The sequence below is a fragment of the Oncorhynchus tshawytscha genome, linkage group LG16, assembly GCF_018296145.1.
Source record: "Oncorhynchus tshawytscha isolate Ot180627B linkage group LG16, Otsh_v2.0, whole genome shotgun sequence".
NCBI classification, from domain to species: Eukaryota; Metazoa; Chordata; class Actinopteri; order Salmoniformes; family Salmonidae; genus Oncorhynchus; species Oncorhynchus tshawytscha.
The window spans coordinates 47,485,685-47,508,842 of record NC_056444.1 but is presented as its reverse complement, the minus strand read 5'-3'; the positions used below and the strand labels follow the sequence as shown (position 1 = coordinate 47,508,842).

The window sequence follows — 23,158 nt, the reverse complement described above, 5'->3', positions numbered from 1 at the left end:
TTGGAGTTATAAAAACGTTGGACTTGTGGATTTGACAGCTCTAACACAGTTCGACCACAGATAGAACAATGAGGCAGATATTTCACCAGATGTATAAATGTTAAGCATTCGCTTGGCGTTTCCACTCACTACCAAATATGCTAGTGAGAGGAAGCCCAGTGGCCGGCAGCAGGAGAAGATGGAAGGAGATGGATTTTGGCCGACATTCTGCACATTTTCTGTTCCCAAAAGTAAACTCTGTTATGAACAGTTTTGTAGACTTTAACAATTGCCAAATTTGTTTTAAAAAACGGCGTTGTTTAGAAGGAGTGCGAAGGTGAATTTCCCTAATGGAAATATGCATATATACAACGGGCTAATAGGATCTCGCTAGCTTGTGCTCTGCCCATTTATAACTAATTTGTTCCCATTGGAAATGACAGGCTGTGGTTTATCTTGGTTATAAAAATCTTTGGTTCGACCTCCGACGCTGCCAAAACCTCTGCTATGCAGGTGTTGGCTAGCACAGATCTGATCTAGCCGTAAACTGACCTTACAGATGTAGCAGCTTCATTTGATCACTCTTTTGTTTCTGAGAATTTTCCTGCACAACAGGGAAGGCAAACATGTTGTGTATTCAACATTTAAAAAGGCTTCTAAGTGTGTAATTTCCACCTGAAATTGTCAGACTTGATTTGCCGTAAAGAAAAAGGGATCCACCCCTACAAAAAAAATCCTATTAATTATAATTCATGTTTCCTGCTGCTGCAGTAATATTGTCCTGCTGTAGCAAACTGGCTCAGATTAAGATGCAACTTCGATTCAAACAGTCCCCAGAGTTCACCAGAGGTCATCACTAGGGGCCGGGTATCCCTGAGACAGCTGTTGCCATAGAAACGCCCGTTGTGGGATCTTACAGTGACACCTCTCTCTCTCCTCGCCAGACTCTCAGGAGTTACATGGAGTGTGAATGCTGCAGTGAGAACGTATTTATTTCATTTCCTTACTAGTCACAAGTGCAGCCTGTCAACTCTTGCTCTCTTTCACTTTTTCTCTATCCCTCTCTCTTTCTCCCCCTCTCTCTCCCTCTCTCTTTCTCCCCCTCTCCTCCTCTCTCTCGCTCTCTCACTCTCTCTCTCTCTTTCTCTCTACATAAAAAAAACTCTCACACACCATCTCTTCTGCAAACATAATCTCTCACACTGTTTCTCTCATACATTCACAAACGTGGTGTATTCCTCCTTCCTCTCTTTCCAAAACAGTAGACACAGTCTCAGTTACTCTGAGCACACAATGAACTGTATATTCAAACACACACACCAGTTTGTCCCTGTGTCTGTAAGGGTCTGGTTGCTACCAATGACCTGACAAAGATACCTGCCCTCACACTCCTCTTTTAGCAGAGCCCGCATGATGGACCTGTTAGTCTGACAGACACGTGTACGGCCCATGTCAACATGCTGTGTGAACAAGCATTCATTGGTTAATACCACCGTGTGCATGTCTGTGTGTGTGTGTGTGTGTGTGTGTGTGTGTAAAGCAGTGTCCAGTACTGGCTCCAAATTTCCTCTGAGGTGATCTGTTATAGTGACAGGGCTGCAGTATTTTTAGATAGAGAGAAAGGACATAGTAAAACAAGAAATACAGACAGAGAGAGAGAGGGAGGAGAGAGAGAGGGAGGAGAGAAATAAAGAGAGAGAGAGAAATAAAGAGAGAGAAATAAACAGAGAGAGAGAGAAATAAAGAGAGAGAGAGACATAAACAGAGAGAGAGAGAGAGAGAGAGAGGAGAAGAGAGGGAAAACAAAATAGAGAAAAAGGGAGACAAATACAAAGAGAAAGAGGGGAGGGAAGGGGTTGGCATCTAGGCAGGACTGGATTAGTGCTCCACCTTTTTTATTGGATGAAATAAAGTGAGTTGCTTCATACAACGGTACATAGGACTGAGCTCATGTTTATTTTGGAGGAAAGAATTGAAGAGATGTGTTACGGTTTTCTTGCGGTGAAGGAGAGGTGGACCAAAATGCAGCATGGTTTCTATTCATGGTTCTTTAATAAAGACTCTACACATGAACATACTAACAAAACAATAAACGTGAGAAAACCTATACAGCCTACCTGGTGAAAACAAACACAGAGACAGGAACCCACCAAACACTCAAACAATATGGCTGCCTAAATATGGTTCCCAATCAGAGACAACGATAAACACCTGCCTCTGATTGAGAACCACTTCAGGCAACCATAGACTTTTCTAGAAAACCCCACTATACCACAAACCCAATACCTACAAAAAAAACAAGACTAAATAAACCCATGTCACACCCTGGCCTGACCAAAATAATAAAGAAAACACAAAATACTTAGACCAGGGCGTGACAAGATGTAAGCACACACAAACACAAACACACAGGCAGACACACACACAAACAAACAAACGAATAAACACACACACAGACAGACAGACACGCACAAGCGTGTAAACACACACGCACGCGCACACACGATCATTCCTCAAAGTCTACCTTGGACAATTCAACAATTGCAGCCTTTATAAACAGAGGGCAGGAGACAGAACAATAAAACAGACTCAAACAAATAGTAGATGGGGAAGGAGATAGAAAGAGAACAGAGTGAAAGAGAAATGCGTGTGTGGAGAGAATGAGTGAGAGTGATATTCGGTGACCGAGAGACAGAAAGAGAGAGATGGATGGATGCATGAATCTGGTCAGGCTGTCCTGCCGGCAGCTGATTGGGTGACATTGGATGAAGCCTCAAAGTGAATGGAGAAAAGATTTGTGTGTCTGTAACAATCCTCTCTTTTGGCACAATGTGCTCCTCTCTCTCTGGGCCTGTTCCCTGAGTCAGCATCCAGCTCCAGTTACTCTGCTGCTGCCGGCCCCGCTCTGCCGGCAGGACAATAATAGGATATCACTGTGTGTCTGTGCTTGTGTGTTCCGCATGTGCCCGAGTATGGGTATGAGGGTTTTATGTGGGTATTCTGTGTGTCTGTTTGTGTGTGTGTGTCTGTGAGTCTGTGTGTGTGTGTGTTTGCACCCACATACGTACATACCTGGATATACATTTGTGCGTGCATTTGCAAAGACAACTTCAGTTGCACTTTGCATCTGCCCAGTCAGGTCACTCCAACATCTCGTGCAATACGATATTTTTGACTTTCAGAGCAAGCCGGGATATTCCGGTCCGCTTTCAGTGAATCCATGATTCTACCGTGACACTGTTAAAGACACAGAACTCCCTGAAATCCCCTAAGACGCTGTTAGAAGAATCCATGTTATTTGGATGGATGCTATGGTTTTCCCTTGATAGATTTGCATAGTACAAAAATAGCAGGCTGAAGAGGTATGGAGTCAAACAGGAAAGGACACTTTAGCAGTGGAGTAACTGACACGGGGTGAGTCACTTTCACACATGCGCACACACACACACAAACTCCTGCATGCACAAAACACACACACACACACACACACACACACACACACACACACACACACACACACACACACACACAGACAGACACTCACATACAAAACATATACACACACACACAAAAGCACACTTGCGAAATAATTATTTCATGGGCCTTGTCATCGCAGAGTGTGGGTAAGAGTCGCAGGGATTTCTGCAACTTGGTTGGCCTTCTGTCTGTCGGTCCATCTGTCTGTGTCCTGATTGGTTCAGCATCTGTCTAAATTTTAGAAATATTTCCACTCCAGGACTTAACTCCATGTGTTGTACTATACCCATTCTGTAGTCTATGAGCCGTATTGTCAGGCAGGCCATTCATTCTGTGATTCTGCAGGGTGCACAGTTTCTTTCAGACCCTTGATTTTAGGTCAACTGCATCAAATTACATCCAGAAAGGCCCCAGCTCCCCCCTCTCTCTGTGTCTGTGTCAGAGTTGCCTTGTCAGGATGTGTGAGTGTGTGTGTGTGTTCCTGGCTTGTCCTCCTGTAGACAGATCACAGAGGACATACTGCCAGGGCCCTCTCCATCCCGCAGTGGCTGTTTATACGTCTGTCCTACCCACATCGATCCCTTCCTGGACAGTCAAAGTGAAAGTGTGTGTGTGTGTGTGTGTCAGAGAGAAGACAAACAGAGACCGAAGGTTACGTAGGTCGATATAACTTTGCTGTGATATACTTTGTTGTGTGATGTACTGCACACTAGGTGGTATATTCTATCAGTAGATCATGGTCCTTGAGTCTCAACAGAGAATACGAGAGAGAGAGAGAGAGAGAGAGAGAGAGAGAGAGAGAGAGAGAGAGAGAGAGGTAAAGAAAGAAACGAGAGGGGGAAATGATACTGCAGGGTTGTGTTGTGCCCAATGCTCACATAAGCAACAACACACACAACATGTGACTTCTCACCACGTGCCAGTCACACTCTTTCTCACCAGCTGTGTATTTTAAAATCACTCCCCATCACACATCTTAGGATTTAGGTAGGAAGCACTTTTGCCTGAAATGTGTCAATTCATCTGTGAATTGGTTCAGTACGTACTGTGTTTTGTTAGTTGTTTTTAATAGAGAGCCATGTCAATTCTGTTGAGGGTTCATGTCATGTAATTTATGATGGGTGGAGGCCAAAAATGCTATATTGTGCTCCATTGCGCTCTCTGTCCCTTTACCTGGTTTCACTGAGAGGTGTGGAAGGACCTTTTGGTTCATGGTTGAGTGATAAGCATCACATGATGCTGGACAGAAGGAAGAATATTCAAATAATAACACTTAACTATGTAATGATTTATTATGTTGGTTGTTAAAATTGAAATGAAATCAAACATTCATATTTTTAAGATTAAATCATGATTTTCCCATTGTCACTATTGAAAGAATATATCCATGACAATAGAATATACATAGTGCAAAAACCTCAAACTTTTCTCAAACGTTTCGCATCCTGGTTACTGCACACACCTATCCTAGCATTGCAATGTGCTGTGATAGGAGGAGAGGCAGATGTGTTGTAGAGATTGGCGTGAGGTGTGGGCCGGTGCATTCCGCTCTGAGGAGGTTAATGAGCGTAGCCGCCGGGCCCTCAGCCAAACACTAGCCACCCAGCAACACTAATGCTGCTGCTAACACTACTGCTCGCTAACACTAGTGTTAGCTAACGCTCCCACAATGAGCCTGACTCTATCAGTTAGCAACCCCGCACTGAGCTCTGGCTAATTATACATCCAGAGAGGGAGGGAGGGAGGGAGGGAGGGAGGGAGGGAGGGAGGGAGGGAGGGAGGGAGGGAGGGAGGGAGGGAGGGAGGGAGAGGGAGGGAGGGAAAGAGAAGAGGAGGCAGGAGAGTGGGAGAGAAGGAGGAACAGAGAGATAGAGGGGGAGAGAGAGCGAGCAAGAGAGAGAGAGAGGGAGGGGGAGGGAGAGATCACGTGTGTGAAGGAGAGTGTGTAAGAGGGAAAGAAAGTAACAGAGTCTGTGTGAAAGCAAGGAGAAGAGGGAGAGAAGGGCATTGTAAGTGTGTAAGAGAGAGTTTATGAGAGGGAAAAAGAGAGATATAGTTGTGTGTGTGTGTGTACGAGAGCGAGAGAGAGAGAGAGAGGGGGTAAAGGGAGGGAGGGGTTAGAGAGATCAAGCAAGTGAGAAAGAGAGAGACAGAGAGAGACAGAGAGAGAGAGAGAGAAAGAAAGAGACAGAGAGAGAGAGAGAGAAAGAGAGCGCACACTCAGAGGGAGAGCTAGCTTGAATTGATTTGAGACGGAGAGTGTAAGAACATAGACGAGTAAAGAGCAAATAGAGTGTGAGACAAGGTGAAAAGGAAAGAACAGAGTGAAGACAGTGAGTCGGAGACAGAAAGAGAGAGTGAGAGACAGAGGGGAGGGGAAAAGAGAGAGAGGCTAGCAGTATCAAAACTGGATGTTTCTAAGTGCTTTACTGCTGACTGAACCAATGAGCACTCACTCTGTTATTCACCACGCAAAGACACCCAGAGAGGTAGGTAACCGGGATGCTTCCTCCCCTCCGAGTGTGTGGGTCTGTGAGAGTGTGTGTTTGGGTGTGTGTGGGTGTAGGAGTGAGTGTGAGACATACAGACAGAAATATAGATGGAAGGGGTAAAATATATGCATAGAGCAGTTTCTTCTTTGAGAATGTGCTGTATTGACTATAAGAATTTTCAGAATGTGTGATATTGAAAGAAAGTATCTTAGAAGTGTCTGAGGTATAAAAAAAATGTTTTTTTTGTAATGTTAGTGTGGGTGAGAAGGAAATACAACATGCATGTGTGCACTGTATATGGTATAGAAGCATGTGTGTACAGTACTTGCATAGCAGTGTGTGTCTAACAGTGTGTGTGTGTGTGTGTCACCAGTGTGTGTGTGTGTGTGTGTGTGTGTGTGTGTGTGTGTGTGTGTGTGTGTGTGTGTGTGTGTGTGTGTGTGTGTGTGTGTGTGTGTAAGGGATAGAGAGGTGTAGGTTCCAGTAGGTTCACCATTCAGCCTGCCTGCAGATCTGGGCTCAGAATTAGAGCAGTGGGCTGAAATAGACCCAGTCCAGAGATAGCCAGGGGCCACAGTCACAGAGTGGGCACATATGACGGTGGGGGGGGTGGTGATTGAATAAAGAGAAAGCACTGCATTAAGAATTCATTAATGTATCATTCTTATAGGCTACATTGATATTTGTTTTTCATCATTTTTATCTGGCGTTAGGCTTTAGGGCTTAACTGTTCGTGTGCCAAATACATAGCAATTGCCAAATGGCAAATGCATTTGGGAACTTGAAGCAGAAAAAGTTAGACAGAAAAAGTTAGGCAAAAAGGATAATGTCGTAGTTTAATTGAGTAAGAGAAAAGCTGTGGAATGGAGAGTTGAAAATAAAGAGAAGGTAGGGCCAGAACAGTAGCCTTATTTTTGGGAAAGATCTTATGTGTGAGGCGCTAGACAAATTTGACAGTCACAAGACGGGGACTTCAAAAATGGCACGTCAAGGGAACTGTGCTGTTCAGATGGGTTAAATGGAACAGTAGGCCTAACTGAAATATGAACACTGACTGTAAATCTATAACCTCTCACATGAACTTTCAACATTTAGATAATACAGCGTTTGACCTTTCCATTGTGTTAACAACAGATGATTGGTTGATTTCCATTTTTTTCCTTTGTATACGTTTTTTGTCAAGATGATTGATAATAAAAGAATATTGTCCATCCCATTGGGTATCTCACTGCGTCCTCATATGCCATGTCTTGAAATATGCAGACAGGCAGAAATGTAATACTTCTGACAGCCAACTTTCTAACTCCATCCATAATTTTGGACTTCATAACATTCCCAGAAAGCATGGATTATTGAGTCATTGTTAGTTTTACACTTAGGTTCCAACATTCCCTCCATCTTGCGACAATATCAGTTATGTTTAAGTCTTGGTTCCAATCATTTATATTTTACAACAGTTTTCAGCTGTGCTAACATAATTGCACAAGGGTTTTCTAATGATCAATTAGCCTTTTAAAATGATGAACTTGGATTAGCTAACACGACGTGCCATTGGAACACAGGAGTGATGGTTGCTGATAACGGGCCCCTGTACGCCAGTTTCCAGCTACAATAGTCATTTACAACATTAACAATGTCTACGATGTATTTCTGATCAATTTTACGTTATTTTAATGAACAAAAAAGTAGCTTTTCTTTAAAAAACAAGGACATTTCTAAGTGACCACAAACTTTTGAATGGTCGTGTATATGAACATCAGAGGGGCTAAGGATCTTGGAGATGGGGAAAGAGCTGATAAAACAGGGGGACAGTTTGCAAGACTCTACCTGGAGGGGCAGGTCAGGATTGGATTGCCATACCCTCTGCCCGAGACAATAACGGGAGCCGGTGTCTGGTGGTGGTCCGCCTGTTGTCGATACCTGGAGGTGGTCTTGAGAAGAGGCGACCGAGCTCTCTTCCAGGTATGGTGACAGTGGCAGACGAACATCTGGGCCGAGGGTATGCTGACCTCTTCCTCTTGCTCCGGGAAGAGCGGGGGCTGATATCCCAGGAAGCGAGACCAGTGGCTGAGCAAGGGAGGGTGTTGCGGGCATATTCTACCCACATGAGATTCTGGCTCAAGGTGGTGGGATTGGCGGAGACCAGGCAGCAAAGAGTCGTCTTCATGTCCTGATTGGCTCGCTCTGGCTGGCCGTTAGACTGGTGGTGGAACCCAGAGGACCAGCTGGCCAATGACCCAATGAGCGTGAAGAACACCTTCCAGAACTGGGACGAGAACTGAGACCCCCGTCAGAGACCATGTCCACCTGAAGTCCATGGATCCGGTAGACGTGCTGCACCATCAGCTGGGCTGACTCCTTGGCTGAGGTTAGCTTTGGCAAAGGAATGAAGTGGGAGGCTTTGGAAAACCAGTCCACCACAGTAAGGATAACCGTGTTGCCATCAGACGAGGGGAAAGCAGTGACGAAGTCCAGGGATATGTGTGACCAGGGACGGTGAGGGACGGGCAGGGGTTGAAGGAAGTGAGCCGGAGCTTGCCAAGGAGTCTTATTCTGGGCACACACGGTGCACGAATGCGGAGACGTCAGGAACCAAGGTTGGCCACCAAAAATTTTGTTGTACAAAGGCCAGGGTCTGACAGAGCCAGGATAGCAGGCCAGTTGAGAGGAATGAGCCCATTCCAGAACCGAGGAACGAGCAGAGTCCGGGACAAACATCCGGTCATCCGGGGCCCCTCTGGCTAACCGGATGTTGTAATTCCTTTCCATGGGGTCGAGACGATAGGAGAGGAATGCGCAAGAGGCAGAGGAATGCGCTCTCACCTTTTAAGGATACATCTGGATGTTGCCTGCAGCTATGAGGTACCCCAGGATGGAGATGGTGGAGCGATGTAATTTGCATATTTCCGCTTTGACATACAGCTGGTTCTCCAGAAGACCCTGGAGGACTTGTCTGACATGGAGGACATGTTCTTGAGCTGAGTGAGAAAACCTGAGGATGTCATCAATGTAGACGAAAACGAAACGGTTCAACATGTTCCCGGAGAACATTGTTTACAGTCCAAACGGCATCACCAGGTAATCGTAGTGGCCGATAGCCATGTTAAAGGCGGTCTTCCACTCATCCCCTTCCCGCATCCGTACCATATGGTAGGTGTTCCGGAGGTCAAACTTGGAGAAGATGGTAGCCCCTGGAGAGGCTCGAAAGCCGAGGCAATGAGTGGGAGCAGGAAATGTTTTTGAACGATGATGTCATTCAGGCCCCGGTAGTCGAAACACGGACGCAGGGTTTTGTTGTTCTCCACAAAGCAGAACCCTGCGCTGGCATGGGAGGCAGAAGGATGGATACCCCCTGCAGCCAGGGAGTCCTCAATATACATCTCCATCGCCTTGGTCTCCAGACCTGACAGGGAATAAAGCCACCCCCGAGGTGGTGTAATGCCAGGGAGAAGGTTGATGGCGGCAGTCATAGGGCCGATGGAAGGAAGCGCGGTGGCACTGGCCTTGCTGAAAACCTCCTGGAGGTCCTGGTACTCCACAGGAACGGCAGAGAGGCCCAGGGCTTTTCCCAAGCCCGCAGGACTATGTCCCGGGGTGGGCAGCTCCGACTTCAGGTAATACCCATGGCAAAACAGGCGCCAACCCAGGATTGAACCAGTAGCCCAGTCAATCAGTGTGTCTCTGGAGCCAAGAAAACCCCAAAACCAAGGGTGCATGAGGAGATTCAATGAGCCGGAACTGCATATTCTCACTGTGACTACCCAACATTCTCAGGTTAATGACCCAGGATATGACACAGATGTAGACACGGGAGGTGGATAGTATAGTTCTCAGATTATTTATTGGAATCACCGGGCAGGCAAAGGGCAGGTTGAGGTCAGGCAGACGTTCATGATCAGGTCAGAGTCAGGCAGGTACAGGACGGCAGGCAGGCTCGGGTTCAGGTCAGGCAGACGTTCATGATCAGGTCAAAGTCAGGCAGGTACTGGATGGCAGAGACTCAGAACTAGCGAAACAGGAAGGCGGGAAAGAACGCTGGTAAGACCTGACAAGACAAGATGAACTGGCAATAGACAAACAGAGAACACAGGTTTAAATACACAGGGTATAATGGGAAGATGTGCGACACCTGGAAGAGTGGAGACAAGCACAAAGACAGGTGAAAGAGGCAGGTTCTGTGACAAATTATAGACAAGTTGACTAACAAATAGTCTACAAAAATGTCAGAAATTATTAGCAGAAACATATATTCCTATCTAAATTAGGTTGGCACAGACAGAGAGGATGCACATATGGGTGTCGGCAGTCAAACAGATGGGGTAGATACCCCCATGCAGAGGGCTGATATGGGACAAGGGGAGTGTTAGATACAGACTGTAAATGTGGTGGTGGAGTTGGACGTTGGGGTTAAAGGACAGACAGAAAGCAAGGTTCTGTATTCAAGGATCAAATTGATTGCCTTTATTTGTAAGAAAGGCATTGGAAACCTTTCTCACAAGAGCAGTCCCTTTAGACTGGTACAAAGTGCAGGACAAATACAGATAATAGGACAAATAGACTCCAATCAATCATGAATAAAAGGAGTAAGCTAGACTGTCTGGGTTGGGTCCATTCATACCTGTAACAGAGGAAATATTATTGTGGCTATACCATTTGAAAAAATGTAAGCAGTTAGACAATGCATTTTTAGACCGTGCATTTTTTAAGAAGAGATGGGAACTTGATTTGTGTGTTGCTATAGTCTGAGATTGATCTCAATAGTGGGTTCACTTTGAAAGGAGTTAAAGAGCATACACCTAGACGTGCGTGCTTCCGTGCGCCCTTGCATCCTTGCATGTGTGTGCGCACTTGCGTCCGTATGCATGAGTGTGTGCAAAAACACTGCGTGGAGGTGAGTGTTTTTTTTTTGGGGGGTTACAGCACTCCTTGTTTCTCTGCCCACTGCGTGATATCTAGTTATAGCACTATGGTGGAGGAGGCAATGCTCATACATGCATGATTATAGCTCTTTCTGCTTCCACGGGAGTGCTCCAGCCACTGCAGCTCACATACTCAAACCTCTTTCTGCTTCCACGGGAGTGCTCCAGCCACTGCAGCTCACATACTCAAACCTCTTTCTGCTTCCACGGGAGTGCTCCAGCCACTGCAGCTCACATACTCAAACCTCTTTCTGCTTCCACGGGAGTGCTCCAGCCACTGCAGCTCACATACTCAAACCTCTTTCTGCTTCCACGGGAGTGCTCAGCCACTGCAGCTCACATACTCAAACCTCTTTCTGTTTCCACGGGAGTGCTCCAGCCACTGCAGCTCACATACTCAAACCTCTTTCTGCTTCCACGGGAGTGCTCCAACCACTGCAGCTCACATACTCAAACCTCTTTCTGCTTCCACGGAGTGCTCCAGCCACTGCAGCTCACATACTCAAACCTCTTTCTGTTTCCACGGGAGTGCTCCAGCCACTGCAGCTCACATACTCAAACCTCTTTCTGTTTCCACGGGAGTGCTCCAACCACTGCAGCTCACATACTCAAACCTCTTTCTGCTTCCACGGGAGTGCTCCAGCCACTGCAGCTCACATACTCAAACCTCTTTCTGCTTCCAGCTCAGCCACTGCAGCTCACATACTCAAACCTCTTTCTGCTTCCACGGGAGTGCTCCAGCCACTGCAGCTCACATACTCAAACCTCTTTCTGCTTCCACGGAGTGCCCAGCCACTGCAGCTCACATACTCAAACCTCTTTCTGTTTCCACGGGAGTGCTCCAGCCACTGCAGCTCACATACTCAAACCTCTTTCTGCTTCCACGGGAGTGCTCCAGCCACTGCAGCTCACATACTCAAACCTCTTTCTGTTTCCACGGGAGTGCTCCAACCACTGCAGCTCACATACTCAAACCTCTTTCTGCTTCCACGGGAGTGCTCCAACCACTGCAGCTCACATACTCAAACCTCTTTCTGCTTCCACAGTGCTCCAGCCACCGCAGCTCACATACTCAAACCTCTTTCTGTTTCCACGGGAGTGCTCCAGCCACTGCAGCTCACATACTCAAACCTCTTTCTGTTTCCACGGGAGTGCTCCCACTGCAGCTCACATACTCAAACCTCTTTCTGCTTCCACGGGAGTGCTCCAGCCACTGCAGCTCACATACTCAAACCTCTTTCTGCTTCCACGGGAGTGCTCCAGCCACTGCAGCTCACATACTCAAACCTCTTTCTGCTTCACTGCTCCAGCCACTGCAGCTCACATACTCAAACCTCTTTCTGTTTCCACGGGAGTGCTCCAGCAACTGCAGCTCACATACTCAAACCTCTTTCTGCTTCCACGGGAGTGCTCCAGCAACTGCAGCTCAAACCTCTTTCTGCTTCCACGGGAGTGCTCCAGCCACTGCAGCTCACATACTCAAACCTCTTTCTGTTTCCACGGGAGTGCTCCAGCCACTGCAGCTCACATACTCAAACCTCTTTCTGTTTCCACGGGAGTGCTCCAGCCACTGCAGCTCACATACTCAAATCTCTTTCAATTACACGGTGTGTTTCTTGGTAGCCCAAAGTCAGTTTAAACTTCCAATACCAAGAATTGCACTCTAACATGTAGTCTAACAATTTCCTTCCCTCATGGACTGACTGTTGAAGATGATTGGAATACTACAAGTAGAAGTTCATCCACAGTGAGAAAAACACTACATTGACCTTAAATCAGTGTCTACGGTTAAACGTCACCCCTTCCAGTCTGAGAGTTTACTGAATGTTCATCTGGTGTCAGACATATAGCTGTCTCACAGTAATATTCCAGAGCTAGGAGATACTGTATATCATATTATAACGTAAGAGTATGCATGGTCAGCATCTGTTAGTCTGTTACGCATATATGAATCGATTGTACTTTCAACCGTTTCAATGTTGTTTTTGGTGTCGGATTCGCCCTTGCCTTTGAAAGGACTAGGCAAAGTTGGGCACTTCTTTGTTACTGTGTGTTTTTCTGAATGTCCATATTTGCACCCGGGTGTGTATGTGTGAGTGTGTGCATAAGTGCATAAGTGCGAGTGTGTGTGTGTGTGTTTGCATGCGTGCGTTAGGTTTGGCAGGGTGGGCTGGTATCAGTTCACACATGTAGATTTGTTGTGTTAGGCCTTTTGTTTTCATTTGAAGTTGTAGTCTCCTGTCTCAATCCTCTGAGATGAAGCTGGAATGGCGTATGACTCCCATTGTGCCTGTCAGTCGCATTCACTGTCACTCAAACACATGTCCTCATTGGGAAACTGAGTACCTACCTGGCACTGCCTGCTGACTCCTTCTCTTTGACAGTTTACATGCCGATCCTAATTTGAATGGTAAGGTCAGAAGCTTAAAGAGCTCAGTATCGCCTAAGAACCCACCAGGGTTCATTCCGAAAGCTAAAGGGATAATATAAACCGTGTTACAACCATTTCATCCAAGGTTTGTCGTCAACACCATGTGTGTGTTGTGTGTGAGCGTGTGGGGGATGCTGAAGAGTGAGTACATCTCTGAATGAGAATGAACTCACTCTCCCTCTTTTAGAAACATACACACACACACACACACACACACACACACACACACACACACACACACACATGAGCACGCACAGACGCATAAACAAACACACACACCAATTCCTAATTGAAACTCATGAAAGATAATTGGAAATGGAATGTCAGTGTACTTCTTGAATTGAATGGACTCTTGTTTGGGACTGACTGGTTGCTGGCCCTTTAAGAGGTCTATTTTTACAGGGGTACAGTCATGCATGGAGCAAGGCACAGCTGAGAGAGGAGGCATGGAGAGGCCGTTGGAGAGTCTTTCTCTGACTCACAAATGTGACTCTCTACAACACATGGGCTACTAGTGTATTATTGTTATTGTGTGTGTGTGACCGTGCGTGTTTGTGTGTGTGCGCGTGTGTGTGTGCATGGGTGCATGTGCAGGGTTGGGTAGGTTACTTTCTAAATATAATCAGTTACAGTTACCTGTCGAAAATTGTAATCAGTCATGTATCTTTTTGATTACCTGACTCAGTAACATAATCTGATTACATTCAGTTACTTTTAGATTACTTTCCTCTTAAGAGGCATTAGAAGGAGACAAAAATGTATGTTACCAATTGAACAACATCTATTGCAGGATAAATCCATGTTAAAGTTTACATAGCTGGCCATATATGGATGTTACATTTGACTTTATGGGTTGGTTAAGTAGGCTTCTTCTAACCCATGTGTTCTTACTACATACAATAATATGATTACATGATATCTTTACATTAAAAGCAAAGTCTATCAGAATTTCAGTCATTCCAATAAATTATATACCCAGTGATCTTCAAAAATAGGACTTGGAAAGATGGAAATATAGATTAGCCTAAGCATGACCCCAAAACTGAGCATAACCTGAGCATAACCCCAAAACTAAGGACTTATTAGCCATCCCTACTCTGTTTATGATTTTGTTGTCATGGAGGACAGATTGGACTCATTGATTCAAGCTGAAAAATAAATGCTAAGCTCAGGGAATGGCATGCTTTGAGCACTACTGAAAAGTGCTACTTACATCTGAAAAATGTATGACATATGCTGCATTTGATACAGGCCTACTTTTTTATTTTTTGTTGTTATTACTTTGATATCTTGATAATATGCAGCTGTTTAAAGGGAAAATCCACAGACGAAATAATAACCAAACGATCGCCCCGCCTCTGTTTCAGTTAAAAGTTGAGGGATGGGCCTGGAGAAATGTAACCACACTTAGATTAACAAACAGAGCTATGGATGTAAGGACTGACCATCCATGATATCAAAATGATTGTTTTAACCGTGTTACGAGGGAACACAGTGTTTGTTTACATTGAAAATATTTACAAACATTGGAGAAAAACAATTTTACGGTTCTCATGAAGTGTGACAGTTCAAGAATCAATGGATACAGTTGAAGTCGGAAGTTTACATACACTTAGGTTGGAGTCATTAAAACTAGTTTTTCAACCACTCCACAAATTTCTTGTTATTAACAAACTATAGTTTTGGCAAGTCGGTTAGGACATCTACTTGCATGACACATGCAATGACACAAGTAATTTTTCCAACAATTGTTCACAGACAGATTATTTCACTTATAATTCACTGTATCACAATGCCAGCGGGTCAGAAGTTTACATACACTAAGTTGACTGTGACTTTAAACAGCTTGGAAAATTCCAGAAAATAATGCCATGGCTTTAGAAGCTTCTGATTGGCTAATTGACATAATTTGAGTGAATTGGAGGTGTACCTGTGGATGTATTTCAAGGCCTACCTTCAAACTCAGTGCCTCTTTGCTTGACATCATGGGAAAATCAAAAGAATTCAGCCCAGACCTCTGGTTCATCCTTGGGAGCAATTTCCAAATGTCTGAAGGTACCACGTTCATCTGTACAAATGATAGTATGCAAGTATAAACACCATGGGACCACGCAGCCGTCATACCGCTCAGGAAGGAGAAGCGTTCTGTCTCCTAGAGATGAACGTACTTTGGTGCGAACAGTGCAAATCAATCCCAGAACAACAGCAAAGGAACGTTTGACCCAAATTAAACAATTTAAAGGCAATACTACCATATACTAATTGAGTGTATGTAAACTTCTGACCCACTGGGAATGTGATGAAAGAAATAAAATCTGAAATAAATCCTTCTCTCTACTATTATTCTGACATTTCACATTCTTAAAACAAAGTGGTGATCCTAACTGACCTAAGAGAGGGATTGTTTACTAGGATGAAATGTCAGGAATTGTGAAAAACTGAGTTTAAATGTATTTGGCTAAGGTGTATGTAAACTTCCAACTTCAACTGTGTATATATATATATATATACCAGTCAAAAGTTTGGACACACCTACTCATTCAAGGGTTAATCTTTATTTTTATTATTTTCTACATTGTACAATAATAGTAAAGAAATCACAACTATGAAATAACACAAATGGAATCATGTAGTAACCAAAAAAGAGTTAAAGAAATCCAAATATATTTGGAATTTTAGATTCTTCAATGTAGCGACCCTTTGCCTTGATGACAGGTTTGCATAATCTTGCATTCTCTCAACGAGCTTCACCTGGAATGCTTTTCCAAGAGTCTTGAAGGAGTACTCACATATGCTGAGCACTTTTTGGCTGCTTTTCCTTCACTGCGTTCCAACTAATCCCAAACCATTTCATTTGGGTTGAGGTAGGGTGATTGTGGAGGCCAGGTCATCTGATGCAGCACTCCGTCACTCTCCTTCTTGGTCAAATAGCCCTTACACATCATGGAGTTGTGTTAGGTCATTGTCCTATTGAAAAATAAATTAAAGTCATGCCTCTCTCTAATGTCAACATGACGTCTGCTGTTTTGGTTAGTTATTACTGCCCCTACTCCAGCTCAACATGCTTTAGATAGCTCTTTTGTCACACAAACCACACATGGGGAGACCTCACCTGGCTTAACTGGTGTCTCCAGAGATGCAAGCTCCCTCATTGTCACTCAATGCCTGGGCTTACCCCCACTGTACTCACATCCTACCATACCCTTGTCTGTACATTATGCCCTGAATCTATTCTACCATGCCCAGAAATCAGTGAATATCCCATTCACTGCTCAATAGGGACACATAGGAACGCAGAGGTTTCTAAATAAGAGTCCCTTCCTGATTGGATTTTTCTCAGGCTTTCGCCTGCAATATCAGTTCTGTTATACTCACAGACAATATTTTTACAGTTTTGGAAACTTTAGAGTGTTTTCTATCCTAAGCTGTCAATTATATACATATTCTAGCATCTTGTCCTGACAAAATAGCCATTTACTTTTTACTTTATTTTCCAAAAATGAAAATAGTGCCCCCTAGTTTCAAGAGGTTAAATAAGAATTTTCCATTCAAACAATGTAGAACTAAGAACAGATATAGTCCTTGGTTAACTCCAGACATGACTGCCCTTGACCAGCACAAAAACATCCTGTGGCGTACTGCATTAGCATCGATCAGCCCCCGTGATATTCAACTTTTTAGGGAAGTGAGGAACCAATACACACAGAAAGTTAGGAAAGCTAAGGCTAGCTTTTTCAAACAGAAATTTGCATCCTGTGGCACTAATTCCAAAAGGTTTTGGGACACTGTAAAGACCATGAAGAATAAGAGCACCTCCTCCCAGCTGCCCACTGCACTGAGGCTAGGAAACACTCTCATCGGGTGGCAGGGTATCCTAGTGGTTAGAGTGTTGGACTAGTCACCGGAAGGTTGCAAGTTCAAATCCCCGAGCTGACAAGTTACAAATCTGTCGTTCTGCCCCTGAACAGACAGTTAACCCACTGTTCCTAGGCCGTCATTGAAAATAAGAATTTGTTCTTAACTGACTTTGCCTAGTTAAATAAAGGTCACATTTTTTTAAATTACGATAATCAAGAATTTCAAAAAGCATTTTTCTACGGCTGGCCATGCTTTCCACCTGGCTATCCCTACCCTGATCAACAGCTCTGCACCCCCTGCAGGAACTTGCCCAAGCTCCCCCCTCTTCTCCTTTACCCAAATCCAGGTAGATGATGTTCTGAAAGAGCTGCATTATCTGGATCCCTACAAATCAGCTGGGCTAGACAATCTGGACACTCTTTTTCTAAAATTATCAGCCAAAATTGTTGCAACCCCTATTACTAGCCTGTTCAACCTCTCTTTTGCATTGACTGAGATCCCTAAAGATTGGAAAGTTGCCGTGATCATCCCCCTCATCAAAGGGAGTGACACTCTAGACCCAAACTGTCTTCGAAAGCCAAGTTAACAAACAGATCACCGACCATTTCAGTTCCGACCGTACCTTCTCCGAGCTGGTCACGGGTGCACCTCAACCACACTCATGGTCCTAAAAGATATCATATCTGCCATCGATAAGAGACAATACTGTGCAGCTGTTTTCATCGACCTGGCCAAGGCTTTCGACTCTGTCAATCACCGCATTCTTATCGGCAGACTCAATAGCCTTGGTTTCTCAAATGACTGCTTCGCCTGGTTCACCAACTACTTCTCAGATAGAGTTCAGGGTGTCAAATCGGAGCGCCTGTTGTCCAGATCTCGGGCAGTCTCTATGGGGATGCCACAGGGTTCAATTCTGGGGCCAACTCTTTTCTCTGTATATGTCAATGATGTCGCTCTTGCTGCTGGCGATTCTCTGATCCACCTCTACGTAGTCGACACCATTCTGTATACATCTGGCCCTTCCTTGGACACTGTGTTCACAAACCTCCAAACGAGCTTCAATGCCATACAACACTCCTTCCGTGATCTCCAACTGCTCTTAAATGCTAGTAAAACTAAATGCATGCTCTTCAACCGATTGCTGCCAGCACTTGCCCTCCTAGTATCACTACTCTGGACGGATCTGACTCAGTATATGTGGACAACTACATATACCTAGGTGTCTGGTTAGACTGTAAACTCTCCTTCCAGACTCACATTTTAAGCATCTCCAATCCAAAATTAAATCTAGAATTGGTTTCCTCTTTCGCAACCAAGCCTCCTTCACTCATGCTGCCAAACACACCCTCGTAAAACTGACTATCCTACCGATCCTTAACTTCGGCGATGTCATTTACAAAATAGCCTCCAACACTCTACTCAGCAAATTGGATGTAGTCTATCACAGTGCCATCCGTTTTGACAGCAACGCTCCTTATACTACCCACCACTGCGACCTGTATGCTCTCTTTGGCTGGCCCTCGCTACATATTTGTCACCAAACCCACTGGCTCCAGGTTATCTATATGTCTTTGCTAGGTAAAGTTCCGCCTTATCTCAGCTCACTGGTCCCCATAGCAACACCCACCCGTAGCACGCGTTACAGCAGGTATTTTTCACTGGTCATCCCCAAAGCCAACACCTCCTTTGGCCGCTTTTCCTTCCAGTTCTCTGCTGCCAATGACTGGAATGAATTGCAAAAATCACGGAATCTGGAGACTTATATCTCCCTCACTAACTTTAAGCATCAGCTGTCAGAGCAGCTTATCGATCACTGTACCTATACACAGCCCATCTGTAAATAGCACACCCAACTACCTCATCCCCATATTGCTATTTTTTGTTTTTACTCTTTTGCTCCACAGTATCTCTACATGCACATCATCATCTGCACAGCACATCTATCACCCCAGTGTTAATTGCTAAAATGTAAATATTTTGACACCATGGCCTATTTATTGCCTTACCCCCATTATCTTACTACATTTGCACACACTGTACATAGATTTTCCTATTGTGTTATTGACTGTATGTTTGCTTATCCCATGTGTAACTCTGTGTTGTTGTTGTCGCACTGCTTTGCTTTATCTTGGCCAGGTTGCAGTTGTAAATGAGAACTTGTTCTCAACTGGCCTACCTAGTTAAATTAAGGTGAAATAAAAATAAAAGTAAAAAAATGTAATACAAGTCCCACCAGGCACAAACCAGATGGGATGGTGTAAGCTATGCTGGTTAAGTGTGCCTTGAATTCTAAATAAATCACGGACAGTGTCACAAGCAAATTACCCCACACCATCACACCTTCTCCTCCATGCTTCACGGTGGGAACCATACATGCGGAAATCATCCATTCACCTACTCTGCATCAAATTTGGAATCATCAGACCAACGTACAGATTTCCACCGGTCTAATGTCCATTGCACGTGTTTCTCGGCCCAAGCTAGTCTATTTTTATTGGTGTCCTTTACTACTGGTTTCTTTGCAGCAATTTGATCATGAAGGCCTGATTCACACCCTCTTCTCTGAACAGTTGATGTTGAGATGTGTCTGTTACTTGAACTTTGTGAAGCATATTTTTGGGCTGAAATTTCTGAGGCTGGTAACTCTAATTAACATATCCTCTGCAGCAGAGGTAACTCTGGGTCTACCTTTCCTTTCCTGGTCCTCATGAGAGCCAGTTTAATCATAGCGCTTGATGGTTTTTGTGGCTGCATGTGAAGACTCTTTCAAACTTCTTGAAATGTTCAAAATTGACTGACCGTCTTAAAGTAATGATGGGCTCTCATTTCTCTTTGTTTATTTGAGCTCTTCTTGCCATAATATGGACTTGGTCTTTTACCAAATAGGGCAATCTTCTGTTTACTACCCCTACTGTACCATGTTACAACATAACTGATTGTCTCAAATGCATTAAGATGGAAAGAAATTCCACAAAAGAACCTTTAACAAGGCACACCTGTTAATTGAAATCCATTCCAGGTGAATCCAGGTGAATGAGATTCCAGGTGAATCTCATGAAGCTGGTTGAGAGAATGCCAAAAGCGTGCAAAGCTGTCATCAATTCAAAGTGTGGCTACTTTGAAGAATCTCAAATATAAAATACATTTGTTTCACACATGTTTGGTTACTACATGAATCCATATGTGTTATTTCAAGGTTTTTATGTCATCACTATTATTCTACACTGTGGAAAGAAAATAAAGAAAAACCCTAGAATGAGTAGGTGTGTCCAAACTTTTGACTGGTACCGTGTACTGTACATATAAACATGGATGTTGCAACTACAGATTGCCCCTTTAAGTCTATCAAAAGTATACGACTTTGAGCATGTGTTCATTAGGCATATGGATATATTATTTTAATAAGCATGAATTAGATTGAGCTATCAAAGCCCCCCTTTTATTCGATATGCTGGGATCCGTACTATGCAGCTGTTGCAAGAGTGCATTTTTCACTGGCTGTCCACTGGTTTCAAATACACATCCACAACAACCACAATCTGCTGTCCTCCTTACCGTCAAGTGTTTATTCTAGTTGGATCATCTTTGGATGCCGACAGCAGTCGCACCATTGGAAGAGCATAGCTTGGACTGTAGACTACAACAACAAAAAATCCTGCCCTTTTCCCGCTATCCTTCAAACACATTTGGTGTGTCATCATAGTGGTCTCTGATTTGTGGTCAGACTCGCATAGACTCGCTCAAAAACAGAGTGTCAAAAATTATTTTCCGCAAGCATCCTTTCTGATTTTAAAAGTAATTCTGAAAGTAATCATCTAGTTTTTCAAAAGTATCTGTAATCTGATTATAATATATTTGCAGGTAATTTAACGGATTACAGTTACTGTTTCTTTGTAATCCCTTATATGTAATGGATGATATGTAATCCGTTACTCCCCAACCCTGTCCTTGCGTGTGTGTGTGTGTGTGGTGACATGTCAGCAAAGCTCTGCTGGACACAGCTCTCTGAGGTCAAATTTATAGGGATTAGGACTTTAGACCTCAAACAAAAACAGATATGCATACAGTACATACATCCCCTTTCACAGTGAACTGACAGTACTGTGCGTGTGGTATGCCCATTGGCTCTCATATACAGTAACCAAAAAACACATACACACACTCAAACACATTACGTCTCTGTACAACGGATTAAAGTGAGCAAAAATAAACCAATCTCTGCTTTTTGTGTTGAGTGCTCCGACTCCTTTCTGCCTCGATTTAGTCCTTTTGGAAGTTTTTCTTGGTAAATCTTTCACATTCATTCTCTCTGCACAAATGTACACACAGGCATACATACAGTACACCCACTGCAAAATGACTTATAAATCCTCAATATGTGGGCCTAAAATACCCATCTGCCTTATGCAATCTGCATGTTACATAATGCCTGTCATTATCACAGGGCTCCTTCACACCCTGCCATGCCTCTCCACCTACATTAATAGTATACGCACACGCACACGCACACGCACGTTGATTAATACACACACACCCGCACACTGCTTCATGAATACATACACACACACACACACACACACACACATATGCAGGTAAAAGTTACACATTCACATGCAGACATAAAGGAAACAACACAGAGACACCTCCTGCCCCCTGAGTTGACAGTCATTACACTCCAGCACTCTCAAATCTCTCTTTCTCCAGTTGTTAGGGAGCACACTCAAGCAGAAAGAGCAAGAGAGAGAAAGTAAGAGGGAGAGAGATGGGTAGAGAGGTGGAGAGAGACACAAATGTAGAGAGAGATGGGCAGAGATGGATGTAGGGAAAAGGCAAGAGCTAAAGAACTCCCATTACACCCTTTCACACCAAACGCAGGTGAAAATACAGGGCAGGAGAACTGGTTTCTATGTTTGTGTGTGCGTGTGTGCGTGTGTGTGTGTGCGTGTGTGTTTAGTGATGCGCGGGTCAGCTGTTTATGTTTACTTGCTAAGGTGAAAAGCTGAGCCCCACACCTGACCCTAAACCCGCAAATATAGAACATGCGCTGTACAGTCAGAGATGGTGGTGATATTTTGACAGGTCTGTGTTTCTACTTATATTATCTGACATTTTGGCAGGATATTTGTTAGTCAACTTACATGCAGCTTCTCTTCGACCTTTTCTTGTTGCCCTAGAAGACTAATTAAACCCTTTCTCACCAGGATAATGGAATAAATTGATAGAATGAACGCTTCAATCTAGTTGACATTGGTTGAGTGTGTTTTCTTTTTTTCTCTATCATCTCTGCTTATCTCAGCGAAGAGGTTTAGGGACCGGGGAGAAAACGCAATAAAAAAAACTACGGGAAAGATTTTCTGTGCAACATTTTCTAATGACATCAGTTTGACAGGTTTTAAGGAAATGAAAAGCTGCTAAAACGATAAACATGTTTTTGATACAGTTCGTTTTGGATGCATATTATATGCGGTTGAAATACTATCAGCTTTAATGCTGGTAAAGATAGCAGCTTTACAGACGGTCCTTAACCGCACATTCATTTTTTCAAGATGCTGAAATAAATAAATCATATTTCTCCACTCCTGTTCCTGAGTCAAAATATACATCTAATGTTTTATTTTACTGCAAGAAATGGTTCATTCTGCCACTTCACCAAATCTTCACTTTTCTGGCCCTTCCTTCTATACATTTTTCAACTCTTCATTTTTTTATGTTATTTAATTCAACTCCGGCGTTGTTCTTTTTGCCTCAGTGGATCGACATTACATTTTTCTGCCCATGTTCCCAAAATAATTTGGCAATTGACGCCAAGTTAGGTCTTAAAGCTTAGGCTTACGCACTAAAGCAATACACAAATAATGAAAGAAGAACCTGAATGTAGCCTATAGATATAAATTGTACAATAATTATACATTTATGGATTTGTAATGCATTGTTTTCTCTTTATTCAAGCCACACGTCTTTCATCCACACAGTATTTCATGACCCTAACCGCGGGGACTACA

The 23,158-nt window shown here is 43.9% G+C and overlaps 1 protein-coding gene across 2 annotated transcripts in view; it reads left to right on the top strand.

Moving 5' to 3' along the window:
• Nucleotides 1–5,586: 5,586 nt before the first annotated feature.
• The window catches only part of LOC112215772 (ataxin-1-like), a 38,350-nt gene continuing 20,778 nt past the window's right edge, over nucleotides 5,587–23,158 (top strand). For both annotated transcript variants that reach the window (XM_042299234.1, XM_042299235.1), the window contains exon 1: nucleotides 5,587–5,945. The gene's annotated coding sequence lies outside the window, so the exon portion shown is untranslated. The remainder of the gene's footprint in view (nucleotides 5,946–23,158) is intronic.